General features: G+C 44.5%; 2 protein-coding genes across 4 annotated transcripts in view; both read left to right on the forward strand.

The window, feature by feature from the left end:
• Positions 1–8745, forward strand: part of cox6c (cytochrome c oxidase subunit 6C) — a 297540-nt gene extending 288795 nt beyond the window's left edge. Inside the window, exon 4 of the mRNA XM_078540038.1 lies at positions 8733–8745. The gene's annotated coding sequence lies outside the window, so the exon portion shown is untranslated. The remainder of the gene's footprint in view (positions 1–8732) is intronic.
• Positions 1–18156, forward strand: part of LOC144679543 (coiled-coil domain-containing protein 102A-like) — a 632296-nt gene that overhangs the window by 5124 nt on the left and 609016 nt on the right. The window lies entirely within an intron of this gene.

Here is an 18156-nt window from a genome sequence, read left to right on the forward strand (position 1 = left end):
TGTTGGTCCCTTGGCAGGGCTCCCTATGAACCAAAGTAGAGATAATGAGTGCATGGCAGCAGAATCAAAAGCAGGAGAGAGGGCACTCAGTTGCGTTGAGAGAGGGATGATGTGGTGCACGATCCTCGGGTGGGTGTTTGCCACCGACCTCACCATTGCTACAGGTACAGTCCACGTCCTCACCAGTCAGCGCGATGGCACACTCCTCAAAGTGAGTGAGGGGCCTAATGTGGGCCTCTCCACCCCTGGTCTGGGACCTCTCCCTGCTGATGTGAGTCAGCTTCTCCTGCATGAAAACAAATGGAGAGAGTGTGAGCAGGATGCATGGCACTGCGTGGAATGTTTGTGTGGTGAGTGGAGCCATGGACGGCATGAGGACATGAGCTCAAGAGAATATGAGCCTGATGGAGATGTGAGGGTATTTGTGAGAATTAGTGGTGTTGTCCCTTGAGGTGTGAGATCTTTGTGGATGTGTGATGGGTTTGTGAGTGTGTGAGAAGAGTGGGTTAACTTGGCGGAACGGATGAGACCACTCATCCTATGGGGCACTGAGTGGCTGTCTTCTTTTGCAGACATTGGCGCTGACCACTGCTGCCACCACCTCCCATGCTGGATTGGTGATGCCACTGCCCCTCCTGTGGCCAGAGGACATCACGGTGGGCCTCCACGACGTTCAAAAGGCACTCAAGGGGCGCATCACTGAAGCAGGGGGCTGCAGTCTTTTTGCTTTTCAGGGCCAACCTGCCTTCCATGTAGCAGTCATCGGCTGGAAACACAGAGGTGTACAAGTGGCTGTACTTTAAATATGGTGCCCGACGTGATGAAGCGGCGTGTTGGGCAAATGAGAGCCCACCTGCCATGGAAATGATGTGTTTCCCCGGAATGTATAATTAATGCGGTGGGTTTGGGACAATACTGAGAGAAATGCTGCCATTGCTGCCAGAAGGTAAAATGTCTTTTTACCCATCTGTTACTGCACCTGGTGCAATTTTGGGACGATTCTGCCCAAAGTGTAATTTTCTTCAACATTGCTTACAGCTGCTTTTTACGGATAAAGAAGAACATTCCCTGGTACGATGCATTAATATATTTCAGTTGAACATTCCTGCTACTGTACTTGCAATACAAAGTTTTGGAAATAAAATAGTGATCAATTTTACTTAACTACAAAAAATGCACCATAGAGCTTGCAACAGTTTCTGTCATGATGTGCAATGCAGACCATTGTTCTTTTGTTGGCTGTGGTACTTATTTACTTTCTGTTATTTTGGTAAGCATTTTCTGTCTGTGTGCTTGTCATAGTCATAGAGGTGCCATTGTTGGTCTGACATAAGCAGGGCAAAATTCACACTCTGCATATCAGAATGGTCAACATCCACAGGGGAACATAAGGAGTGAGAAATTTAATAAATTAGTGTAGCAGGGCCTCCAGCAGCTGGTGCTGATGTTGAGCAACAGCACCGAGCAGGAGAACTAGTCAGCTCCTGCCGGCCTCTCCCCGCAGGGAGCATTATCTTTGAGCTGAGGGTTAGGGCCAAATGCTATGAGGCGAGGGAGAAAGTTGCAAGGATTAATCCAGGGTGTATGAGTGGCAGGAGCCTATGGCAGCTTGAAGTCCCTGACGGTGGCTAAAGAGCCAGGAAGGGAATTGGAAACTAGTCAAACCAACTGGTAGCACCCCTGAGTCTGAGAAGCCTCGTGAGAGTGAGCGAACAGGAATGCAGCCAGGAGCTGGGCAGCAGAAAAAGCCTGGTGAGTGACTGTGCTGAGAAGCTGAGACCCTGAATAGGACAGAGATCTGGAGCATCGGAAGTGAATATTCTCTGCAAATTGTTTGTTTCTTGGACTTACGCTTTCCCTTGAGGGTGATACCACTTTGATGCCAGTGGAATAAATTAATCTTGTTTGATGACCTTTGTGCAGTCAATGTGCTTAAATCACATGTAGTCTGAATGCTTCCTTATGTAACAACAGTGGTGTTAGTGTGACACAATCCCATTTTGAATTGAGATTGCAGTGTAACTGAGTCTGAATTGGAGTCGGGGCCCAACCTGTATCTGAAGGGAAGCAGAGTTAGTCTCACAGGTGGAGGTCACCTTAGCCTACTTTGCTTCAAAGTCACTGCAGATCTTGACACCTAACTTTCACTTTACAAATTCAGTGTGAGTATAAATCTAAAGCCACTTCTTAATTTTTATGCTAGTAATTTACATGGGAGTCTCCTTATCAATCACCATACCATGGCAGAAACACAGGAGAAATGCCTGTTTACAGTTTTTCTGCATGTTTCCACCAAAGTTATGGTGGGAGATTAGGGGCTACCTATGGAAATTCTACCCCTCGATGTTAGTGAACCATAAGAACTTGTATGGGAAGTCTATCGGATTGAATTCAGAGTGCAAAATAGAGATTCTCTTGCCTGTTTGTGTAAATCATGTTATTTGGACTTTGCATTTCATTTTTAAAAAAAGTGCGATGATTTTTATTTCCAGTATAAGAAAATTAATCTTTTTGACAGAGTAAAGAGTTACATAGGCCAGCCATTGCTGTTGTCATAATAACTTTAATATGTTTGTATCACATTTCTCTCTCTCATTTTAGCGGAGACTTAATTGGTTCATTTTGAATGGGTTAACCTCTGTTAAAATAGCAGATTATTATCACCAACAGTAATTTATAGCCTCCCATTTTAAGAATTTAAAAATGGTATGTGTATGAAGTGCAAAACAGGTTGGTTGATAGCTGAGAATAGGGTCTGATGCTTCATCAGATCTCAGTTCCAGGGTTTTGTTTCAATGATAGTTACTCCCCTCTTATCCTTCCTGAAACTGGGATAATATTATAGTTAAATTTAACATGCACTTGAGACAAGTAATGTCCTATGTGACTAAGTGGACATCGGGGTTGGAACATGAATACATTGTAACAGTGAACCAATTTCGTCTTGCAAATGTTGAAAGTACAGTAAGTTGGTTTACAGTAGGTGCTAGTTGTAAAAGGCTTCAGTTTGTAATTTAGCATGATGTATCCAGGGTTAGATCCCCAGTGAAAGGAACTAGACCCTGAAAATATTATTGAAACCTTAAAATTTTTTTTTGAAATCCCTAAAACAACTTTCCTTTTTTAATATTTAAAATATCCTTGACAGGAGATCTTTTAGCAATCACAACAGACTCCTAAAATGTCATAAAATGCATCTAGTAAATTGTCAAAACCTAAACTTTCAGGGGTGAGGAGAAGTTGCAGCAGAGAATAAACCACATGCCTTTGGTCAGGTACAACCCAATAATTAATTTAGAAATTCATCACTGCTGCAAGACAAACTTGAGGCGTTTTCACTTGTAATAAAATTGGTCTGTTGTGTTGACCTGCAGCTTAAATTATAACTAATCCATCTCTTGCCACACTTTCCATCTAACCCTTTAGCCCAGAGTATGCTGGAGCGCGGCACCTCAGTTAGTTAGATTGTTCCTGCACCTTACGTCTCGAACTTTTTGCCCACAAAGTTATTGGAAGAATGAGCCGATGATGCTTCAATGAGGGTGAGTGGACATCTGGGATTCTGGTGAACAAAGGGGACAAACAGCTCATCTCCTTAACCAATGAGATTCAAGGATTGAGAAATAAACAGAGGAGGGTGGGTGAATTCAATTTCAAATCCGGTACAGGAAAAGAAAGATTGTTTTGAGAGAGACAGAAAAAGAAGAGCTAGAAATTAAATGTAAGTTTAAAAACACGTAAAAAAAAAGAAAAAAAATTGGCAATTTAAAATCTCAAATAACGATTCACAACCTGAAAGAATGAGAATCCATCCTTTTTTAATTGTTCACCTTTTGGACAAGAGTGGCTAATCGGCAGTTATTAACAATTATCACACATAAAAAGGGTACTTAAAGTGTTAATTACTAAACCTAACTTGCTGTAGCAAGGTTAATGGGTAATTAATGTATAAATGTAGCAACCTCTTGAAAATCATGATGAGGTTAGGGGTGAGGGCGGACCTAATTATGAAGCAGTACAAATCGCCCAGCAACTTATGGGGATTCTTAATTCACATGGTATCTCTTATTGATTCCCTTACTCTCTTATTGATAAATGTGTACAGAATTGTGGCTTTGGCCACAATTAGTGTACTGAGTACAATTATAATGTAATTTAATATTATTTTAAATAAGTATTAAAGGCATAGAGGACAATTTACCACAAATATGCTAGCAATGGGAAACTATGGTTACGAAGAGAGACCTGAGGCAGAACTTTTAGCTCAGTGGGTGCACGCCCAACCTGCTCGAAGGTTAAATAAAGCGCATTGATGTCGGCTGAACGTGCTGACGTCAGTGCGCACTCTCGCGATATTTCGTTCGGTGGGTGCGTGATGGAGACGGAGGCGCACCCATCATTAATCAAATGGCCAGTTAAGGCCCTTGAGACACCAATTGTCTCTGGCTTTACGTAGCCCGTGCGATTTTTAGGCCGTCGCACGGGCAAAATGGGCAGGCCACAATTATCCAAACCTCATCCACGGGCGATAAAAGAGGAGTCATTGGCCTTGTCAAAGTGATTAGTGAGGAGTGCAGGATATCACCTACTTGCTTCTGTGAACAGGACAGTTTCATTTCGCTTCAGAGCTGCATTCGGAGAATTTAGAGGCTTCAGTTCAGGGCTCCGTGTTCTCTAGGCCCCCTGAGGATTCACACCGTGTGGGGCCTTCCAGGTATCAGACTGCCTTTCCTTACCCTGGTAATGGAGATTGTGGTCTCTGCTGGAGGCACCTCCTCTGAGGAGGAAGAGAGGGCCAGGAGGGGGAGGAGGCCAGGTGTCCCTATTCAGCTTTCAGGGGAGCAACCTGTAGGAGGAGAGGAGAGGCACAGGCATAGGCACAAGGGGCGCAGGACCAACAGGTAGTCCAAGGTGGAAGGGGCCGCAAAGACGCCACTATCCTACTGCCAGGGTTTACGGGAGGCGAAGCAGCTACCTATATGTCTGAGGTGCAACGCCGAAGGAGGCTCCATCTCTCATGGGAGACAGTGACCTCCATCTGTCAGAGGATCGGCCCTGATATCAGCTTCGACTGTGTGGGTGGACACCCCGTGCCAGTGGCTCTGAAGGTCATGGTGTCCCTCAACTTCTATGCATCCGACTCTTTCCAGGGTTCACTGGGGGATCTTTGTAGAGTCTCCCAATCAACTGTCCACAGTTGCGTCAAACTGGTGACAGAAGCTCTGTTCAGGTGTACATTGACTTTCATTCATTAGCGTACGGACAAGGCCAGCCAGCCAGAGCGAGCCAGAGGCTTCGCAGTGATTGCTGGGCCCCCCGCATCCAGGGTGCAATCGACTGCACACGTGGCCATCAAGGCGCCAGTGGGCAAGCTGGGTGCCTTCATCAACAGGAAGGGATTCCACTCCTTGAACATGCAGATAGTGTGTGATCACAGGATGCAGATTCTGCAAGTCTGTGCAAGGTACCCTGGCAGCTCCCATGATTCTTGCATCCTGAGGCACTCACAGGTGCAGAGGCTCTTCAGTCTGACTGGATACATGGCTGCTGGGTGACGAGGGCTATCCCCTCAAAAGGTGGCTCATGACGTCTCTCCGCCACCCAAGAACAGAGGCTGAGCAGCAGTACAACAGGAGCCACGGCACCACAAGGGTGGTGGTAGACAGAACCATAGGTCTTCTCAAGATGGGCTTCCAATGAATGGACCGTTCAGTGGGAGCACTCTAATACGCCCCCCGACACCCACCCCCCGCCCCAAGATCGTGTGTCACTGATAGTGGTTGCATGCTGTGCGCTCCACAATCTGGCACTGGCAAGGGGGGTCGCAGTGGAGGAAGAAGATCTTGACGCAGCTGCACAGGCAACAGATGATGAGTCCCGTAGTGAGTCCGTGGACAAGCACGGTGAGGAGAATGCTGAAGAGTTAGACACTGACCTGGGCAACCTCGAGAGGCAGGGACACCTGGGACACTTTGAACCAACTCTCCTTCAGCTAGATTACCAAATAAGAATCACCACCACATGCCATACTCGATTCCTGACAGGACCAGTTCCTTGGTCAACAACATACACGATATGCCTTTGCAATAAAATTTCAGGAGACACACGTCCATCATAACATCGTGGCCTACCCTGCACCTGCAGAACAAATGAAGCATACAGAGGCCAGTTGCACAAAATAACTTCTCATTTATTTGTGAATGTTAAAAGTAGCAGTAATTAACATTTAACCGGTGTTTTCCATCACACCATTAAAACAAAATGTAAAGAAAAATGAGGGATCCAAATATCACCCGTGATAAGGCCATGTTGTGCTTAAGGTTCTTTAAGTTTTCGCTTGCGGGTGCTATGTCTAGGTGCTCCCCCCTCGCTGGCGCCGGCATTGGAGACAGCCTGCTCACTCTGCTGTCCTGTTGGCCTTGATGACCTTGGCGGGTGTCTTCTGGCCTGTGGAGCCTGTGCTGGCCCCGCCTGGGAGGGAGCGGCATCTCCTCAGTTGCCGCAGTCTCATCCATTGCCACGGTCACTGGCAGAGGGGTGGAGGAGCTGCTGCCGTCATCCAGAGTGCCCTGAGAGGAGCTCATAGAGATGACAGGCAGCTGGTGTGCCAACATGAAGTCGCTGTGGACCTCCCTGCACACCGTTGATGGACAGGCACCTAGTTGGGATACTCGGTGCCTCATCCATCTCCCATACTGATACTGACCAGTTGAGGTCATTGCCAGTGTGAGGGCTTGCAGGTCCGAGCGCATCCCCAGGAACCCCTGATTGAGTCCCTGGAGGAGCTACTCCATGAGAGTTGCCACTTTCTCCATGGAGGAGGCATTGTGCTCGGCCATGAGGGTCAAGGCAGTGCTTATGCTCCGCATGGACTCCTCCATAACGGACACCATGGCATGCATACCCTCATGTATCTGCTCCAGATGCTCCTGCATACCCTGCTGAACATCCAGCATCTGCTGCCTCATGGATAACTCCAGAGGCCCATCATCGGCTATTGACTGAGCATTGCCCTGATCCCCAGCAGTCCTCTGAATTCTGCCGCTCTGGGCACACTCTGCCTCTGCCTGCACCTCAAGCGAGTGTGAAGTGCCCTCACCGATGTGCACCGATAATCTACACAGTGATGTTATGCCCACTTGAGGTACTGGTATCTGTGCTGGTGCCAGATTGACAGAGAGGGTGTGACGCATGTGCATGGTGAGCATGCTGGCTCTCTGGGGCCAGGGGTGGAACTTTAGGACCCTCATGACGACTGGCTGCTGGTGAGCCTAAAAGGGAGAAGAAGGAGATGTCATTAGTTTAAGTCATGAAACTGTCACTGTACACGCCGGGCACCCTGATGAGACAGAGATATGCATCTTGTTGCCCTCGTCTTTTGATTATCAATGGGAATTCCAGGTTTGAGGCTCACATCAATACAGAGACTACACTGGAATGGTAGCAATAACCGACATTCTCACCTCACTGCACTGCAATCTTACCTTCCTCTGGCACCCCAACCTCACTGCGGCCGCTTGTCCGAGGTGCATGGTGCCTCTCCAGCTCTGGGGCCTCCCTTCTTGTGTTGTGAGAGGATGTGGGGGTCCCCCGCCAGTCCGTGATCTCTCAACATTATTATGGGATGTTTTCTCCTGAAAGGATAGAAAAGCATTGATTAGTCCGCTCTCTACCTGCAGCGCCATTGCAGCCTGGCCAACCCCACCTGAGGAACACACGCAGGGCTCAGCCGATTTATGACCATGGAGCCGCAAGGCATTCAGTTCAAGCAGCCGGGGCTCACCCCCTTGGCCACCTCCTGCCTCATTGACATTTGCCACTCACACTCTAACACCTCTGAGATCCACAGGGGGGATGGGCAGCTCTTAACTGTTCTGCAAAGTGACCCATGCCAACATGATACTCGCCCTTCCCGATCGCAGGAGATCGTTGAAGCACTTCCGGCACTGCACCCATGTGCGCCTCGCCACGTGTGGCTGCTGACCCTGGATGCCACTTCCACCCAGGCCTTTTTGGTGAGGTGGGCAGCCGCCTCCTCCCATCCCTGGGGCCAAGGGTTTCTCTCCTGGCTGCCACCCCCTCGCAGGAGGGCTGCGAGGCACTTGTCTGAGAAAAGTGGGGCTGGCTGCCCCACCGGCTTGCCCTCCCGCCTGCCGTGTCCACCCGCAACGCTTTCCATTGACCGGACTTCGTCCTTCCGTGGCAGCCTTCTGCGGGCTGCCGAGACTGCATTTGAATCGGCCGCCGGGCCGCCACTGGACCCACCCCCGCCCACCCCTTCACGCTCATTCCCAGGCTGCGTATCACGCTGGGTGGGCCTTAATTGGCCCGCCTGCGTAAAATTGCGGAGCGCTGCCGATTGGTGGCTTCCCAACCGGCCCGCCAAGGGCAAAATTCTGCTCCTGGTGTACAGGGACGATTTCCACTGAAGGAAAAGCAGGCTAAGAAGAGATGTGTTTTTTTTAAATTATTAAGAGCTTTAATGGAGATGAAGAGGGAAAGATGACCTCCTTTGGTTGCGGAGTCAGTGGCATGGGGGTCATCAAATTAAAGTAGTCAAAAAGGGAGTGAGAGATGTTAGAAGAAATGTTTTATTACAAGGGTTTGTTGAGCTTGGCATGTTTTGAAGAAATAGTTGAGGCAGAGACCATTGCGTCTTTTGAGAGGAAATGGATAAATAATTGAGGCAGACGATATAGGGCTGTGGGGAGAGAGCAGGGCAGTACAATTAGCTTTGGATTGCTCTAGCTAACAGCATGGACATAATGAACCAAAAGACTCCCTCTGTTGTGTTAGCTTCTATTATTCTATGGAAATAACCTATCCTTTCTCTGCAGTGCAATTTAGATTAACACTGGCATTAGTTTAAGTTTTTTTGAAGGGACATTGGGATAAATTTTCCTTTCTTTGTGTGGGCCGCAATCTGGTGGAGTGGATTGCCTGCCTATTACAGGATCTGCTTGATTTTTATTCCATAAATTTAATTGGAATAAAAATTGGACGGCTTCTATAATGGGTGGCCGATTGTTTCACCAGATCACTGTTTACGTGGCAGAGGTGGAAATTGACCCCATTATATGAGAAGCAAAAAATGGTTGTAAATATGTTACAAACTTGTAACACTCCTATGGGGTTTTGATGAGGTCATAAACCATAACAACAAGTGTCAACTAGTTTACAGAGTTATCTGGGTCCCGAGTGTATATTAAATCCCTAATCATATCCCTAAGTGGAGTTCTATTTTCAAATTATGTGGAGTTGAATTTTTTTACCCTTTCTATAATTTCCCATTTGGAATTTTCCTGTTTATGTACTCATCTTCCATTACCAATGTTATCTGCTGCCATTATGTTTTCTGCGCATCATGTGGCAAGAACAAGGGTGTTTTACATTGTGATGCTAGAATAGGGTTATAATGGGGTTAAATGACAGGAAGAGTATTTTACTGAGAACAAATGTACCCTGTTTTATAGAGACTTAACACTTCCCTGTTATATACCATAAAGCCACTTTCTTTTACATATGAATGATACTTTACAGCATGTTACTTAAGGCAGTATAGTGAAGAATCAAGTTACATAGAGCTACACAGGGCTTTAAATTGGATAAGACCTGAAAACAGACGCGGGAATTGTGGTGTGCGATTAACCCCGCCTGATCATTGTGCTGCAGGCGACACTGTAAATTCAAACTAGCTGCTGTTTTACAGGATTGCTGCCTGCAGCTAATGCTACCTAGGCTGTTCGTTGTCTGCAAGCATCAGCGGGGAGGCCTGGTTTTGGAAGTAGCTAGTGATGTTTAAAGGCAGCCTCCACCTCTTACAGAAGAGCTTCATTGTGCTTGCAAGAAGTAATGGAAGTTATTTGAAAGCTGATTCTGTGCTTTGAGTAATGGCTAACATGAGAGACATGCACCAACGTTTTCAAATATTATACTGGAGGTCTTGGTAGAAGAGTCAGAAAGGAAGACAGATATCTGTCTGAGGAGGCAAGATGCCCTCCAGACAAATGGTCAGGAGGCAATAGGAAGAAGTAGTAACAAAAATCAATGCCAGAAGTGTTAGTCCAAGAACACGTATCTTGCAGGAAGAAGTTTAATGATCTCACTTGAGTTGTCAAGGTCTGTGAGTTCAGATTCAAATTCCATGATCTACCAGTTGCACCACTGCCCTATTCACCACACCCCATCACCCATCTACCAACAGTCTCTATCAATCAATGCTCAATCCTAAAATTCATACCCATTACCTCATGGCAGATCTCAAGAGCCATACTGAGATAGAACATTATTTCATAGAACTTTATATTATTTTAAGTGTCTATTGCAGACTTTTTAAAAAAAAGCACCTTCATAAAAAATCAAATTACTACATTTACATTCCTTCAATTACATAATCCTACATGAGAACAAACATTTCATTCAAGTGCATAATCCCTTACAAAAACAAGCATTGGAATACATTGTCCCACTTCAAAGAGTATATGACCACTTGGAGCTGTCAATCAAACTGTGAAATGGCAGGCACCCTACTGTGATAATGGAAGGTTGTGAATCACATACAGCACATTTGGACAGTTACCTTCCACAATTCGGACACTTTCGACAGTTCCTCTTGACAGTTCCAATGAGTTTATGCACTTTTTAAATACACATTCATGTCCACTTTTAACAATCCCAAAAGGCATCTTAACTCTCCCAAAGGTGTCCCAGGACCTTATCCATAGGGGTACTGTACCTTTCCAGAAGGGCATCCCACCTGTCCAAGGCACTCTGCAAAGTTTAGATCTGCTTGTACCATGTTTAATCTGCACAGATTGTGCTTCCTATCACTGCTTGCTTGTCCCTACAACCACCCCACCCCGCCCCCCAACTTCTCTCTCCACCGCCCCCCCCCCCCCCCCCCCCCCAACCTTAAACCAGCTTATATTTCACCCCTCTCCTAATATTACTCAGTTCTGTTGAAGGGTCATGAGAACTCGAAACATCAACTCTTTTCTTCTCCGCCGATGCTGCCAGACCTGCTGAGTTTTTCCAGGTAATTCTGTTTTTGTTTTGTGCTTCCCACTCCTGGATAATGAAAATCAGATTTGACTGGAGGCAGGGGCTGCTGTTTTATATGGAAAGCTGCCGACCTGGGCCCATTCCCACCCCACGAAAATGGTAGGTGCCGTGTTCAGGCTTGGGACATCCGGATTTCAGCCTCTGCCGTTATCAAAATGATTGAGAGGCTCTTGATCGTTGAGAAAATTCTGGCCTTATTTTTCCAATCACATTTTAATTTGATTAAGAAGGTTTATGCAGCAAGTGCAATAGTACAACGCTGAGGTTTTCATCTCGATCCTGTACCTTTGGTGATCTCTAGCAATCTCTAAGATCTAGTGATGCAATAGGTTTTAATCTTATTATGTCACCAATTTTTCTCAGTTCTGACAAAAGCTTATTGACCTGAAATATTGACTCTGTTTCTCTCTCCACAAATGCTGCCAGACCTGCTGAGTGTTTCCAGCATTTTCTGTTTCTATTTCAGGCTCCCAGCATCTGCAGTGCTTTGCTTTTGACTTGGAAGGGGGTGGGGGCATTTAATCTTTGACCTTCCTGACCAGTATAACTAGATTTGGTGTATTTACCATTTGAGGTATTGCTGGAGCCCAAACTGATTTTGTATTGTGTTAACAGCTAACTTGGGAGCTCTTAGCACATTAATTATTGGCAATATTTCTGCTAATGTTGTTGCAATGGTCTGATTCATTTTTGCCACTACATAGGGAGATCATGCTCATTCACGACCTTGATTGCTTTCATTCTTCATTCTGGTTGCATTGATTGATTGGATTCATTCTTGACCTTGACCACATTCATTCTCAACTGTAATTGTATCACAGTTCCACTGTCTCTAATCAGCTTCTGATAGACTTTTACCTTCATCACAAGCATGAATCTCACTAACTACCTTAACTTTCTAACCAAAATAATAATTACACTAAAGAATGTTAGTTACATTGCGTCGATTGCTTTGACCGTACCAACATCACAGTAACTTTCCAATACACCCTTTTGAATACATAACTTATAGAATTACATTATCGATTAAATCATCAAGAAATAATATGCCATAGATGCCTCATCCTGGATTTCACGTTGTTATTTGAATGATTATGATCAGAGTCCCGTAGTTAGCAAAATAAAAGCAAAAGGATATACTTTCTTATCTGTGCTTTCACCACGTCTTTTCCTGCTAATTAATGTCTGAATATCGAATATAATTTTCTTGCTATGCAAGTACAATTGTAAGTATAACATAGAATCAGACTTACTTGCAAGGCATGGAGCCGAATGTTTATGCAGCAATTAGGTCTGTAAATCTAGAGAATTGCAGAGCAAAGTGCACTATAATGTAGTTTAAATTTTCATCCAGAGCTTGGGTTAAAAAGAAGTACCTTTTACAAATAGCCTCATGCCTTGTTGAATTGTTAACAGCAGCTGGCTGAATTGGGGCTGGTCACTCATGCTCATGTAAACATTGTGAGACTGAGGTACAATGGTGGAAAGAAAACTTTGGGTGCGCTGTGCTAGTGACTAATCATAGAATGGTTAGAGTACAAAAGGAGACCAGTCGGCCCATCGTTTCCACATGAAATACGAACATTACACGTTCAATAAAATTATTTTTTGGATCTGCAAAGTTGCAAAGCAGATACAAGAAAAGATGTGCTGCAGAACCCTGAGATACTGCATTACTGATGTGCTGTGTTTTGTGGGAAAAAGCAAGAGTGTTAGGAGACTTAATGACAGGAGTATAAATAAAACAGTATTTATGGAGTTGGATAAATGGTTAGTTTTGTGTGAGGCATTCTGTGGTTTATTATAAAAGAGTCATGGGTGATTTAATATCACCAGTTGAGCTCCTCCATTGAAATGCTACAGATGATTTGAGGTTGGGAATGTTACTGTTGGCCAAAGCAGCAAATCCATGCAAATCATAAAAAGGTGCAAGAAATTCACATGTTTATATGCATACATATGTCTGGGTTATTCACAGAAACAACCTTGGCACCAGTCCAAAGGTTAATAGTATGCAACAGATTTGTGGTTTATATCCTATACTTTGACCAATCTCTTTTTATAGAGGGTATAAGATTTATGTTGGCTGTGCTAGGATGGGCAGGCAGTTAGAATCAACAGCAAAAAGGAACCTATTTTTGCAAATAGTTTACCATTGCTATTCAGCAGCAAGAAAGGCCTGTAACCACCATGTAATATGGGATCCACTCCTTTCTTTGCCAGCATGAAGGTAAGTGTTTAATGATGCAATCCAGATAGCTATTGATGAAATACAAGCTTTTAATGGAACCTAACTGCTGGGAAAATTTTATATAATTATAATGCATAGCCATTTCCCTTCGAGGCCTCCACCTCTCCTGTCATGCAGAAGTACTCGGCATCAAAGGGGGCTAAATCAGACAGCCCTTGAAAACAAGCATGGGAATTGTGATGTGTGATTAACCAGCAGGCAGCATAAAAAACACCAAACTGCCTGCTAATTTGCAGGATTACTGCCTGCAGCCAACACTGAGCATGCTGTTGAGTGGCTGCCCCCCCGCTCAGCAAGGGGCCCAAGTTCGTGCGAAGCTAGCACCACTTAAAGCCATGAAGGCTCGAAACGTTAACTGATTTCTTCTCCGCCGATGCTGCCAGACCTGCTGAGTTTTTCCAGGTAATTCTGTTTTTGTTTTGGATTTCCAGCATCCGCAGTAGCTTTTAGCTTTTTGTTTTTACCACTTAAAGCTGGTCTGCACTGCTTAAAGCAAACCTTCCCTTCTTAAAGGGAAAGGTGCATTTGGGTGGAATAGGTGCTGGGACTGTTTGTGAAAGAGACTGAGAAGGAAGATGAGTGAATTATGGCACAACAGGGAAGCGACCGTGTTCCAACGTTCTCTGCTGCACTGGACACCTTGGTAGAGGAAGTGCAGAGTAGGAGAGATGTGATCTTTCCAAAGGAGGCCAGGAAGCACACCGGAACAACTCTGTGACACAGTGGAACCAGATAGTCTTAGAGATCAATGCCAAGATTCTAGCCCTGAGGACCTGGATATGCAGTGCCACAAAACTTACATAAGTGGCCAAGGTCAGTGAATGTATCTTCAAATGCCATATCCCATCAATTGCACCCTTGCCTCACACACTACAGTCCACATTACTCACCTACCAGCAATTTCTATCAATTACGACTCATACTTAACATTCATAGCATCATCTCTGCTTAGCACTGCTGTGAGCCTCACACCCGCATCCCACAGCTTGCACACAGTGCCATGACAACCATTCAACATGACAGCTGCATCAGGTAAACACATCCACTGACACATATTTGGAGGCAGTAGGAGCTAACTGGTGGGGGACCAACAAGGCTTCATTTCATTACTTCGATTGAGTAGCCATGGCTAAGGCTGCAGTCAGCAGCATGGCAGAAATGATAGAAGATGATAGTAACCTTCATACCTAATCCCCCTCCTCACATTGCATTTTCCTTTCATCTCATACTCTCCTCTGGTTTACTAGCTGCTGATGGTATAAATAGGCACCTCTTGCTTTGTCCTCTTTTCCTCACTACAACCCTATCCTTGCGTCTTTCTCCTTTCAAATATCCAAGAACTGCCACTCGACCAGAAAAGGGTGGAACAGCAAAAAGACCGTGATGAAGAAGAAATACCATCACTTGCTATCGCACTCACAGCTGCCAGCCGAGATACTGAAACTGGTGTATTTTAGAGAATAGCTTAAAGACTGGATATCGTGAGACTCCGAACTTGAATGATCTGTGGCAAGGGCAGGAGGCAAGGGTAGCACAGGGGCCAACTTGCCAAAGGCCGAGGTATTACATGAGCTGGACTGCAGAGGACTGGGATGAGTATTTTGATTGGACAGCCAAAGGAAAAAAGTGGATGAATATGTGCTATGAAAAGCTCAGTACATTGACTGACCTGCGGTATGCAACGTCAAGGAGCGTGGTGAAGTCCAAAACCAACTTAGCACAGGGTTTTGCTCAGGTTTGGAGCTGATATCGTTCCTGTGGCCAGCCCCATTAGCACACTTGTGGACCCAACCATAATGCAGGCTCTGATGGCCAATGTCTCAGCTGCCATTGCAGCACCAACATAAGTCACCCAATATCTAAGTGCTGCAGTGGAAGCTCAGACTGAAGTCACGCAAGGTCAGCAATGGAAACTTCTCTCAGGAGATTAAATAAGTTGGGAAAGTATATGATTGTACAGGTTTTGTGAAAGAAGAGCACTGATGAGCCAAATGGCCTTTCCTAATTCCATGCTTTATGTTATTATCAATGAGGATCAAACTGATTTAATCAAGAGTCAATACCTCTCAAACACATTGAGAAAAGTATCTTACTTCCTTCAACATTAACCCTGTTGGTTGGCACTGAAGTGCGGCTGCTTTATAAGGGTAACCATAAGCAAAGCGACCAACATCTGCTTCAAAGGCATCACATGGTTTGTTCCATAGCTCTATTACCTGGTGAGATAGTCGCAACTTATGTGGGTGTAGGGGAAAATTGGAAATACGTGTTTTCTTGGTACTCTCTTGAATTTTTTTTAAACATGGGGTATGTCCTCTTGTTCTCCTGGATCCAAACCTCAATGTCCTATTCTTTAGACTTTCTACCTCTGCTTTTTGGGTGAAAATTTTTCACCTGACTTCCTTTTTAATTCTGAAAATGCATTCTCCAGTATCATGCTCAGTAGATCATGAATACGAAGTCGAAAGTTGAAAGTGGCCTGCAAAATGGATAAATTCTTTACTCTATCCTGTATACTTGATATTTTGTCAACAAGTACAGAAATAATGGTTATTTGAACTTTTGTTCTATTTGATGGAAATCAGAGTGTGTAAAATAGGCACAGTTTAGCCCAGTGATGGAAGTTAAAATACTGTGCAAATTGCTTAATTATAAATTTTCTTGATATCTAAGCTCTGATTTTCTAATTTTGTCAGTGGCATGGGCAAGTTTGTGTTAGTACCAAAGTGGGTCCTCACAAGGCTAGGATTTTAGCAGACACCCTGAACACAGAAATCTGGCTAGTGCTATGATAGTTGTTTCTTAAAAGGGTCGAGGATTGTTATTGTGGCAAAAGGTTTGCTTTCTGGAGAGGAATTGTGACCAACAACAGTTGAAGTGGTGAAAGGAACTTGTCTTGCACCTCCAAATCATGTGTGCTAGGGAAGGCTTTACAGTATCAGAGCTTTGATCTATTACTAACGTATATGAACAACGAGCAGGAGTAGGCCATTCAGCCCCTTGAGCCTGCTCTGCCATTTGCTAAGATCATGGCTGATCTGATAGTAACCATCTGATGGATGAAATTTGCATCCCACCTACCCCTGATTTAATCTATCACCCCCTTGGATACCAAGAATCTATCCACCTCTGCCTTAAAAATATTCAAAGACTCTGCTTCCACTACCTTTTTCAGGAAGAGAGTTCCAAAGACTCAAGACCCTCCGAGGTGAGGTGAATTTTTTTCACTCAGTTTTAAATGGGTGACCCCTTATTTTTAACCAGTGACCCCCTAGTTCTAGATTCTCCCACAAGAGGAAACATCCTTTCCACATCCACCCTGTCAAGACCCTTCAGGATCTTGTGTTTCAATCAAGTCACCTCTTACTCTCCTAAACTCCAGTGGATACAAGCCTAGTCTATCCAACTTTTCCCCATAAGACAGCCCACCCATTCTAGCTATTAGTCTGGTAAACCTTTTCTGAACTGTTTCCAATGCATTTACATCCTTCCTTAAATAAGGTGACCAATACTGTACATAGCACTCCAAATGTGGTCTCACTAGTGCCCTGTACAACTGAAGCATTACTTCCCTACTTTTGTATTCAATTCCCCTCACAATAAATGATAACATTCTATTAGCTTTCCTAATTACTTGCCACCCAGATCCCTCTGCACCTCAGAGCTCTGCAATCTCTCTCGATTTAGATAATATGCTTCTCCTTTATTCTTCCTGCCAAATGGACATTTTCACATTTACCCACATTATACTCCATTTGCCAGATCTTTGTCCACTCACTTCACCTATCTATATCTTTTTGTAGCCACCTTTACGTCCTCTTCACAACTTACTTTCCTACCTATCTTTGTGTCATCAGCAAATTTGGCAACCATCTCTTCCACCCCTTCATCCAAGTCATTTATATAAATTGTGAACAGTTGAGGTCCCAGCACAGATCCCTGTGTATATCAGAATGTTTCTATGATTGTTAAATGATAGGAAACTTCGAAGCATTGTGTGCTGCTAGGAGTATAGTGTAGAACTTCAAAAGGACATAGACAAGTTGGCGCAATGGGCGGACAGGTGGTAGATGAAGTTCAATGCAGAGAAATGTAAAGTGATTCATTTTGGTAGGAAGAACATGGAGAGACAATATAAAGTAAAGGATACAACTGTAAAGGGGATGCAGGAGCAGAGGGACATGGGCAAATATTGTTACAACCAGGTGAAGAAGGACGAACTGGATCCCCTTTATTCAGCCTCCTCGGTTGGTCGTAACAAAGGTTTTTAAATTTCCTTTTCCCGTAAATGCCTTTTCCAACCCAAATGCATTTACTTTTTAATAAGGAGCCAATCAAACCAGGTTTTCTTGAGCAAAAACAAAAATACCTGGAAAAACTCAGCAGGTCTGGCAGCATCTGCAGAGAGGAGCACAGTTAATGTTTCGAGTCAGAATGACCCTTCAACAGAACTAAGTAAAAATAGACTCTATTTTTGCTTAGTTCTGTTGAAGGGTCATTCGGACTCGAAACGTTAACTGTGCTCCTCTCTGCAGATGCTGCCAGACCTGCTGAGTTTTTCCAGGTATTTTTGTTTTTGTTTTGGATTTCCAGCATCCGCAGTTTTTTGCTTTTATCTTCAGGTTTTCTTGAGTCTGGCCAGTTCTTAAAAATGTCCTGTCTATATATTGATTAACATGTCTTGCAGTCATTGTTGTAGAACAAGTAATCACATCTTGATCTTTCATCTCAGAAAGTTTTGACACATTTCAAGATAGTAGAAACCAACAGGAGATGGGGTTGTTTTGTCTTCCACAGGGGGTTTTGGGTGTCTGTTGGGTGTATTTGACAGGTTAGCAGTTCCA

Source organism: Cetorhinus maximus, chromosome 4 (assembly GCF_964194155.1).
Source record: "Cetorhinus maximus chromosome 4, sCetMax3.hap1.1, whole genome shotgun sequence".
Lineage (NCBI taxonomy): Eukaryota > Metazoa > Chordata > Chondrichthyes > Lamniformes > Cetorhinidae > Cetorhinus > Cetorhinus maximus.